Below are 11,098 nucleotides of genomic sequence, written 5' to 3'. Positions count from 1 at the left end.
GTCCTTGTGCAATAGGACAAACCTAATGAAAGTATGTTTGTTTCTTCGTCTGTGAGTTTCAAGTCCGTCAAATTGATTACTGTCGCTGGATCATTTATTACTTGCGTTGGTGAGGGTCCTTCACTTTGGCATCTGATCGTAGTTCCATTCCCTCCCCGCCGAGCTTTGTGTTTCCTCGATAATCCTTTCTTTTTTGTTGTGGTTTCTGTCTGGCATTCTGAGTCCTGACCAAGCGTAAAAAACGCAGCTCCTCAATGACCAATGTAGGTTCCTGTTGGTCCCTATTACTGTTGGAGCACCCAGCCCCACCCTCTGATTCAGTGTCCACTTCTGAACTCATGTTGGAGCTTGCTTCTGAGCTGTTTCTACTCCTGTTTGCCGCTCATAGTTTCTTTTCTCCACACCCATGTTGTTGGACAGCCTATGTCGGCATATATTATCAATGCGTTGGGTAATTGTGTAAATTTGTCCTCTTTGATAGTCCAGCCTGTCTCTTAGAAACTTAGTCGCTTTGCTGTCCCTAATAGTTTCTTAATGTTTCTCTAGTCTAGCCTGCAAATCAGATTCAAATTTCTCCAAACTTTCTGGTTTTGCCATTTTACTCATTTCAATTTCCAGGCTCTTGATCTCTTCCAATATTTTTTCTTGATCACTATTTGCATCTTTCACTAGGATTCTCATCATATTCTGCGAAGAGTCCGCACTATTCACGTCCCACTACTGCAGCATTTTGGGATCTGGGTTATCGAAAGTGGGGGCTATAAGTACTCTCAGGCTTTGTGGGACTCTGCCAACTTCTAGATGCCTCTCCAAGAACTTTACTTTCCACCATTTAGACACTTCTGTTCATTTAAGCTTTTTGAGTTTACGCATGAGAGACTGTTAATTGATTTCAGTCTAAGGGGTTTCTGACCCTCTGTTGCGACCAGCCGTTCCCACTGCTTTCTCGTCAAATACTGTGTTCGCCACTTCCTCTCTCTCTTTAATCCAGGTATCCATTTCAGTCCAATAATACTGAAACACTCATTTCACAACAATTTCTTAGGTTTACAAGCGTCAGAAACGCAATTCTGCCCTGCCGTGTAGCCTCTCCGGCTCCTCTCCCCGTCAAAGTTTGCAGAAATCCGCAATAAATGGCAAGAGAGCTTACCCGATCACTGGCGTCCTCCGACCCACTGCTCCCGGACGCTCCTCACCCTGCGGTCGTGTTCTACGTTTCCTCTTAGTGCTGCGGGAGGGGGGTTCTTAGCTATGTACCACATACTTCCACCATTTTGCCAGATTCATAGAAACACCAAACCGAGGGTGCGTCGGTGTTGCCGCTTCCAGCAGTTAGTGACTCAATACAAACTCCACTTCCAATTTCCTCAATGAGAAACGGACACAAGGGCTGGATTTTTGATCTGCTCTGCGTTTATTCATTCCGCTGTTACGCGCTTCGGCATTCCCTGCCTTGCTCACACAACAAACGTCATTCGCAATTACCCATTAAAATAACAGGACTACAGGTCACATGAGTTTCTCTCTACACAGTCATGAAATACAGACCCAACTTTCGTCTTGAGAGACCTTTGCAATTACCATTTCATCAAAACTTTAAATGATACTGTTTATTATAACAAAATCTCTGAGGTGCTTATTTTCCACTAGTGGTTAATATGATTATATCTCAAATATTTACCAATCATATAATACATCAAAATTGGGGAATCAGTGTTACAATTGATGTTTTGTCAATGCCTATATATAATAAAGTAACGATATGATTAAGTGAATTTGCCAGTGACAACATTAACATTCTGAACTGAAAGAAACACAGAAATCCAACAGTTATAGTTAGCAAAGCTAACTATATCTTTCGCCCAGGCCATGCACTGCTTATGACCTCACATTATGCAAATGTTTCAAAGAAAAAGGTTTATTTTACAAGAATCCTATAAACTTAAAAAAGATATACAATTTAAAAAATATAACAGCAATTAAAATAACAGGAAAAATTTAATATTTAACTCCAATTCAAATGTAAGTAGGAAAACTGTTATACTTGAAAGGCGATATATTTGCGATTCTGACTACAATATAAACAAAATCAGGGAAAACGTTTTACTTCAGAGGAGTTAGATTTACTATTACCAGTCAAGTCTAAGCAACAGTAGGGAAGGAGTTACACTTCAGAAGAGTTAGATTTGTCATGTGTTCTCCAAGAAGCCCATTGTCTTTTTCCCTATGTTAGCCTGACTTTCAGTGGCGGCTGGCATCTATGGGGATGGAAGGGGCAGGTGTGCATAAACATTGCATTAAAAAGCAAACACTTACCTGAACACAAAGTACTCCGCTCCAGACCTCTATTTTTTGCCCACGGTGGAACTGGATGCTGCAACTCGCTTGACCAATCCTGGTGCTGCTCCCATCCAGCATGTGAGCAGCACCTCAACTATAGGGAAAGGTCTCACTCGGGACTCCCCAGTGTGCTGGAGACCTGCACTTGCTCTCAACCCAGCTGTCCTAAGACAGCTGGGTTGAGAATTTTAAAGTGCTCATGTCTGGCTAGCCGTCGCAAGACAGCCGGCCAAAGAGACATGCGCACTTTAAACAGTGCAAAGGCAGTCCTCTGCCCACCAATCCTCCCTGCTGCCACTCAGCAGGCTCCTCCCCATCCTGACACTCAGTTCAGGACAGGATGATGAAAAATAAATTACCATTTTATTTTCCATCTCTGGGGCTTTCGGCAGCATTTAAGTGGAGCGACGCTCCTCCGCTCCAACGCAGGGGTCGCCCCTGCTAATTCTGCATGTTTGTAGGCCGCTTTCTGGTTTGCACAAATTTACACGTTGTTGTCTTACATTTATTTTAGGAATAGACTGTACATGTTTTTATTATTTGCGCTTTTTTGTTGGAAACATCGCACATAAGGCTAAACAACATTACTCCTTGTTATTCTCTGTGGTCTGTCACTAGCACCTAGACAAATACAGAAATCCAGCTGCTGTGTTTTGCATGCACACTAGTTATCATATAACACAGGACTTGTTGTTCAAATAAACACACACAGAGCAAGAGCAAGCACATTTTGCAAAGGTCCCAAGTGGAGGGCTGCGTCGGCTGAGATGTAGAACACTTATCTCTTCATAGTAGGAGCGGGATTTGCCACCAATTCCAGAGATCTATAATATAATATTGTTCCCCATAAGCAGGGGTAGGTTTAGGCAGAACTGTCAGCTACCATGACAGGGCTTTTCATTGTGTATGGTCTTATAATTATGCAAATTTTATTATATATTTAGTGATTGCAGCTAACAGATTTTATGACAGAGCACGGTAGTTTTAATAAATATTGTAAGCTTCATTTGTGTCTCTTCTTGCATTATTGTAGATTCATATGAGTGAGATAGCGAAAGGTGATTACCTGATATCGCGATCCCTGAGAGGGCTAGATTGTTGTATTCTGGGGTGCTAAATTATTTGCTTCTCTGGGAAGGTTAGGGAAGCAAGTGAAGCACTATAGCCAGTTGTATTTAGACCTCTAAAGACTGACATAGTATGGAGACTCAGTCCCTACATGCTGATGTTCTATGGTTCTAAGCACAGTTCTGATCCTGTTCTGTGCCTGCAACATGGTGCCTCCCAACGTTTTGGTCTAGTACTTATTAGCAGGTCGCATGTCAGTCAGAGGAGGTCGTCTGCTGTTTTGGTGTAATAGTGGGTGGTGACCCCCATCTCCTGTAGCACTCTGGAAGAAATGGCTCCATTTTCCAAGGCCTCAAAGGAGGAACTCAGTTGTCCCCAGAGCATTTGCGGAATATAGCTGCTGGTACCTGGGTCAACTGCCTTCGCTTGTGTACCTACTTGAATCCAATAGCATGCAATTTACTCTTGACTCCCAAATAAGAAGGCCCTCTGTCTCTGGACCGTCAGTGTATTAGAATGCAGAATCCAGTGATTGTCCACTAGTATGGGGTCAGGACCCAGTGTCCGATTTATTATTGCATATCAATCTCCTTATAATGGAGTATTTGGGCCACTATGGGGGATTGAGGGGCTCCCACTGGGGCAGCAGGCCGGCCCTTGGTGGGCCCTCTTGATGGAAAAGTAGGATGTGAGGCTGTAGTGGGGGACCAGGCCTTTCAGCCAGGTAGTCGATCATATTGCAGTTATGTGAATATTGTTGAGGCAAGAGCAGTCTTCCGCATTCTCTGCTCTATGTTTTAGAGTACGAACCATGTCCTGTTAGTCCTGTAATGGAGTATGAAGGTCAAAGGTTTGTGGCTGTTGCTCAGGCAATGTTTCTCTCTGAGTGGGTGACATGGGTGGAGGGTGTATAGGCAGTGACTGGGCCCCGGTCTTTACTGCTTTGGTGCATCGCATAATATAGGCAGGTGGTGGGGACAGGGTGGTAGGGAAGATTGGGGGACAAGTGTACCCGCTTGGAAGCCCCACCGCAGACCAGTGGCCCAGCTGAAGTCACAGGGCTCCCCTGTTAGATAGCTGTGTAATACAGAGGAACCCACACAGTGAAAAATCCAGCCAAGCCCCCAGGTTCTAGACCTGGAGAGCACCTCCTGTTAAGCCTCTCTAAATGCACCTGCTCGGCATCAATAAAACTCGGCCTAGCCACAAGGGTCCCATGCCACCATCAAACCTCTAGACCAGTGCCAGAAAATTAGTCCAGGGTGCACACCCTCAAAGTATAGACTCACCAATATGACCATAGGGGTGCTAGGCAGGCAGCTGCTCTGGTATGGGTGGGGCCCACTCCAGGGCCACCCATGGTGGTTCACCCCCAGCTGCAGCCGATCAGGCACCATTGGTCCACTGTGAGGGCTTGCCAGTGCTCAGGTTGTAGCTGGTCTCTCTGGGGTGTGGCTCTGCTGACTAGCTGTGTGGGTCTGCTAACTTCTCACAATGATCAGCAGTAATGGACCTCAGCGCATCATGACCCCCCCCCCCCCCTGGAAAAATGTATTTCCTCCAGGAAGCCATCCACAGGTCACTTTCCTCAACCGATAGAGGCATTGCCGGGCTGAGGTGTCCCCGCTCTGCATCTGGCCCACGAGGCCCGGCAGTCGGGTCCAGATTTTGCCTCTCAAGGCAAGACCGGTAAACAGATGGTGTGTCTCTCAACCCCTCCAGCACTGACCACAGACCTTGGGGTGAAATTTCCATTGGATGGACAGATAATAGCCTGATTAAAAGAGCTTTGAGCTGGGAGGCTTGCTTCAGTTGTCTGCGATGTTGGCCAAGCAGGCCACGTCCCACAACATCAACATCGCTGTAATCACATGAAATCTTTATGGAGACTTTAACTTCACTATACCAACACACTATCTTTGTAGGATCATGATTTCCTTCACACACTGTCTCTGAGGGAACTTGAACATTACTATCATTAGAAACAAATCTGTTTTGGACTGGAACATCATTATCTTCACACTCTATGTGTGGGGATTTAAACATTGTTTTTACACACTATTTCAGTGGGGACTTGATCACTATCAATCATCTTCACATACTGTCTCTGTGTAGACTTGAACATCATTATAATGCATTTTCTTTGTGCGGACTTGAACATCACTAATAGCATACCATCTCATAAGGTGTTTGAGCCTTCCTATACTTACACACAACCTCTCCTTGGACTTGATCAGTATTAGTTTAACACTCTTTGGATTTAAGCTTTTTCGTTATACACTATTTCATTGAAGACTTGAATACAATCATGTTCCCACACTCTCTCTGTAGGGGCTTGACCTTCACAATAATAGCACACTACCTCTTTGGTGACTTGAACTTCACTATAATAACACTATCTTTGTGGAGACTTGAACATCGCTATAAAAACACACTATCTCTGTGGGAACATACACATTACTATGATAACACACCTTCTCTGGGAATTTGAACATTCCTATAATTACACACTACCTCTGTGTGGACCTGAACATGATTAGTTTCATACTCTGGGTAATGAAATTTAAGCTTTGACTTTACATGCTATTTCAGTGGGAACTTAAACACAATCATCTTCCCACACTATGTCTGTGGGGACTTGAACATCAGTATAAAAACACTATCTTTGAGGGGACTTGAACAACACTATAATAACCCACTATGTTTGTGGGGACTTGAACAACACTCCAATAACACGCTATCTTTGTAGGGACTTGAAAATCACTACAATAACATACCATCTCTATAGGTACTTGAGCATTCCTGTAAATACACACAACCTCTGTTTGGCATTGAACATCATTAGCGTTTCACTTTGTTTGTATAGGGATTTAAGCTTCATTTAAGAGTTCACTGGCATAGGTCTGTTGAACATGTAACAACTGTCGACGCGCAGCCTGCCCCATTCTGTCCCTGCTAGCACGCTCTAGTTCAAGCAATTGGGCTTCGATTTTAATCAGCTTATCACGCCTCTGCCTGCGTCGTGCAGTGCAGAAGGCGATGTCCACTCCCGGAAAGTGGGTTTCATTGCCTCCCACAGGGTGACCGGAGAATCCACTGTGTCTGTGTTGAGTAATAAATAGTCCGCCAATGAGTTGTGAATATACACCCTAAAGTCATTGTCTCACAGCAACCACCGCGACAGGCACCACCTAAAGCGGGAACGTCGAGGATCTAAGGACAGGAGGACGGAGACAGGGAAATGGTCAGAGAGCCCTTTGGGTAGAATCACAGCCTCGATTAATCTATGGGTGTGTGCCCTCGATAGGAAAATGTAATCTAGACGAGCAAAGGATGAATGGGCTCCAGAAAAATACGTGAAACCATGGGTGTCAGGGTGTACTGTTCTCCACGAGTCAACCCATCCTATACCTTGAAGCAGAGGTAATAATTTGGAGCCTAGAGGCTCCGCAACTCGGGGCGTGGCACACCAACCGTCTTGAGATAGGAACATAACATCATTCCAGTACCCTCCAACTATAGTCAGCCCCGATGGAAGCTCAGTCCGGAGCAGAGTCAATTTTTCCACTAGGGACCACGAGAGGGGAGGAGGGGAATATACACTACCTAGGACAATAGGCTCCCCATATAGAGTCCCATATATCACAATGAATCTACCCTGCGGGTCTGACCATGTACGGCAATGAACAAAGGGGACGTTACGATGCATGAGGATTGCGACTCCCCAGGAACCTCTAGTAAAGCCAGCGTAATATGCGGGGGCAAAGCCAGATCGTCCCAAACAAGGTGTCTTGGTTCCCGCCAAATGGGTCTCCTGTAGGAGGAGGATATCAGCTCTGTGTCTTTTAGCTTGGTGCAACACGGGGCCACGTTTAATTTTATCAAGCAGACCATTGACATTCCAGCTAAGAATTCGGAGCTCTCTACTCCTGACCCCTGCTAAATTCTGCGGCCTAGACGGTAGTGACATGCATAGAAGAAGCTAACAGGATGAGTGGCAGTGGCAATCCCAGGTGTAGGTAAATCAGAGGACCTAGTGGCAGTGGCAAGTAACATTAAGCAATTCAAGAAACCCAACCCTTCCCCCACCCAACCCACCCAATACCTCAAAAGAATAAAAGTATCTGTCACGGTGAGTGTCGTACCATCGCCCCCCAAAAGGGGCAAGGCACAGCCCTACACCAATTGTTCCCCATAGAACTGACCACAAAACACACAGTATAGTTTTCAAATACTGATTAAAGAGGAATGGGGGAAGGCATCACATAGACCCATACCTTGTGACATCAGCATAAGGAATTAGCAAGTCTTAACTCTCTGGCCCCAATGCCAATAATATACAGCCTAAAGAAAAATTACGAGTAGAGAAAACAATGAATATGAGGCAGAGTTCAATGGCCCATCTGGACTTCATAAGTGGCCCTCAGTCACCATGAGGCGATGTATGTTGTGGTTCCTTGGTCGCCCGGGAGGTGGAGGCGCCCCTAGAGCGCGAGCTGCGCTGTGAGCATGATCTGCGACTTGGTTTCCCCTTAGGCTTGGGAGGCTGGCGCAAGGCCTTCCCAGAGGATGACTCAGAGTTAAAGCGCGGCGGGGTGTGTGGTTTGAGTTTCTGTCTGTCATCCATCCAGGCGAAGACCCCTTCGGGGGTATCAAAGAAAAGTGTACGGGAGTTGAAGATAACTCTCAACCATGGCAAGAAAAAGCAATGCATACTGGAGTTTAAGAACACGCAGCCGGGCTTTAGCAGCCGTGAATGATTGCTGGCGTTGCTGTACCAGTCTCGTATAGTCAAGAAAGATTAGGATGCGATGGGAGTCAGGCTGGAGTTTGCCCAACGATCTGGCCTGTGTGAGGATCGCATCCCGATCGTGAACATTTAGAATGCGATGGGAGTCATGCTGGAGTTTGCCCTACGATCTGGCCTGTTTGAGGATCGCATCCCGGTCGTGAACATTTAGAAACTGAACTAGAATGGGTTGAGGTCTGGTTCCTTGCGGAGGTTTTTGTAGTAAAGCACGGTGTGCGCATTCAATAATAAAACACTTAGACAGTGACGCCTGAGGGATCCAGCCCATGATCCACGTGGTAAGGAATCTTTCCACATCATTGTCCTTGCAACCCTCAGGAAAGCCAACAAAGCGAAGGTTATTCCTTCGGGCTCTGCCCAGGCATCTTCTGCCCTAAGTGCCAGACCCTTGGTGATGGATTCCTGAGCAGACACCTTCTTGTGAAGGGATGCAACTGTATCTTCTGTGGTTGAAATCCGGGTCTCAGCTTCCGTGATTCTGTCCACCGCCTTGCGGAGATCTTGGTGGTTCAGCATCACATCCGACCCCACCGCTCCGATTTTGGCCTCCAGTGCGTCTTTGGACTGCGTGATTGCCGCCATCAGTGCAGCGTTGTCTGGACCAGGAGAAGCCTGATGTGGATCAGCCGACTGCGCCCCTCGCCGGCACAGCGATCGAGCGTGCTCTGCTTGGAGTTCTGCAGTTTGTCGAGAGTCATGATTAGCAAGAATGAAGAAGCCCACACAGCACCAGCCGACTCCAGTAGAGGTCAGTATGCAGTATGCCTGCACTCAAACCGGTGCCCGCGAAGGCAGAAGCACCGAAGAGGTCAAGGAGGGGAAGGGCTCCCCACCGCAAGCAGGCAATCCAGATATTGGTCGACTATCGTATAAGCAGGGAAGCTGGCACAGAGCCGATCCACACACAAGCCGCACCGGGGCCTAGCCCAGCCGCTTCTGCACGTAGGCGACTCCTCACCCACCTAACGGGTGCCGCTGCCAGGCTGTAACTCTGCTGCACTGCATAGATTGTAGGTGGAATGCGCTCCAGAAGGGCCACAGCGAGGATATAGTGCCCCCTGGTACACACAGGCGACAGCACTCCCCCACTCCGCCGGCAGCGAGCAGAACCCCGGCAGGGTCGTTGGTAGGAGACGACTGCCCAGGTTGATGATCCACTCCGTCCCCACAGCCACACCACAGAGTCACATAGAGACCCAGGTCACAGAAGCCACTGCCAGCCCTAGTAATAGTGCAAACAGGCCGTGGGGAGGGCAGTTCCATGGTTGACCCAGCACAGCACTAATTGCGCCACACCTCTGCCCCTCCAGCAGGCAACAATTCAGGAGAAGGCCCTCCAGGAGCCCCAGTGGGCCTGACGACACTGGCGTAACGAAAGTTGAGGGGGCTCCCCTTCAGGGTACATAAAGGGGCCCCCACTCCGTATTTACAATGAAGCTTCCAGGACTGTGTATGGTGCGGAGGGGGCCCCCTGCAGATCAGGGCCCCCCGCACTGCCGGGGCTGCGGGGGCCTGTGTTTTGCCCCTGCCTGACGAGTAAAGTAAACCGGGGGTTCAGATGAAAACACAGCACATCCCAGGAAGGTCCAGGGGCCCCTGAGGTAGCGCCAAGGCAAAAAGGGGAAGGGGCTGTGCACTGCCCTCGGAAGGGGTCTCCAGCTGCCATAAACTGTTGCGCATTGCGACCACTCACATGCGACGCTGGGCGCAATGTCTCCGATCCACAGGTCTGCCTGCCGCAGTGTTCCCCGGTCCAGGCCCAGTCCGGCCGCAGCCTCGCCCAGAAATCTTGTGGGCTCTCCCGGCCACGTCCTCTCACAGCCGGGGGGGGGGGAAGGGAAGGCAGATCAAATCACCTTCGTCAGCGGTCCTCTGAGCAGGTAATCAACACAGGGGCAGACGGTGGGGGGCACACGAGCGCGGGTCCCTGGCCCGATTCCCCTCTCCACATGGGGTGGAAAATACCTCCTCAGCTTCGACGTAGCTCCCTGTCGATCTTAAGGGCTGGGATATCACAGTCCCCCTCTGGGACCCCCTCAGAGATCCCTCGGATACTGGCCAGCGGACCTCTAGTGCACCAAGGGCGCCACGAGTCTGGGAAGCCGGGATGCCGCACCACAAGGCCCGAGTGTAATGGGCTTAGATGTTATAGTTCTAATGTTTTGTCGATATCACGCGCTATGCAAGAATGGTTGGCGCGTGATATCTTATGATTGTTATGTTGCTATGTTTGTTGGAACTTCAGCTCATGCATGGAGCACTGTTGTGAGTGCGTTCGGATGGCTTGAGTCAGTTGCCGTTCGATCGCCTGACAAGAGGACGCTCCGTGATATGGGTGGTCTGTACTGCTTATCAAATAAACCTCCGGCTTCACCCTACAAGACGAATACTTGATTTATTTCATCTGGAGACGACTGGGAGCATTTCCACCCATCAACCCACGCGTTTCAACAAATCTTCTCAAGCCTAACATCCAAGGGTCTGACGGACATCGCCTCCTACCTCTACAAAATATCCAAAGTTCGTAGTCGCCTGTAATCGGACTCCGACGTGGGGTAAGGTCCAGTAATCAGCCCAGAAGGATACGTTTATGAAGATTTAAGTTGGAGCGTTGCTTTGCTCGCGCTTCTGCTTCAGCGCCTCTCGAACTACCGCGCATGACCCTCGCGCTCATGTTTGATTGGATCGAACCATACCCTAATGACGTCACGACGACGATACGTGACGCCATTTTAAATTGGGACGTTATTGCCTGCAACTCAATAAGATTTCAGCAAGCGTTATCGCTGCTGATTTTATTCAAATTTGTTCGCGTGTCACCGGATGACCTCACAGCGATACGCACGCCTTTATTGTTAACACCAGCTGACCTCAAGTAAA

The sequence above is a fragment of the Triturus cristatus genome, chromosome 10 (genome assembly GCF_964204655.1).
Source record: "Triturus cristatus chromosome 10, aTriCri1.1, whole genome shotgun sequence".
NCBI classification, from domain to species: Eukaryota; Metazoa; Chordata; class Amphibia; order Caudata; family Salamandridae; genus Triturus; species Triturus cristatus.
The sequence above is the reverse complement of the archived record's forward strand: the minus strand, read 5'-3'. Positions refer to the sequence as shown.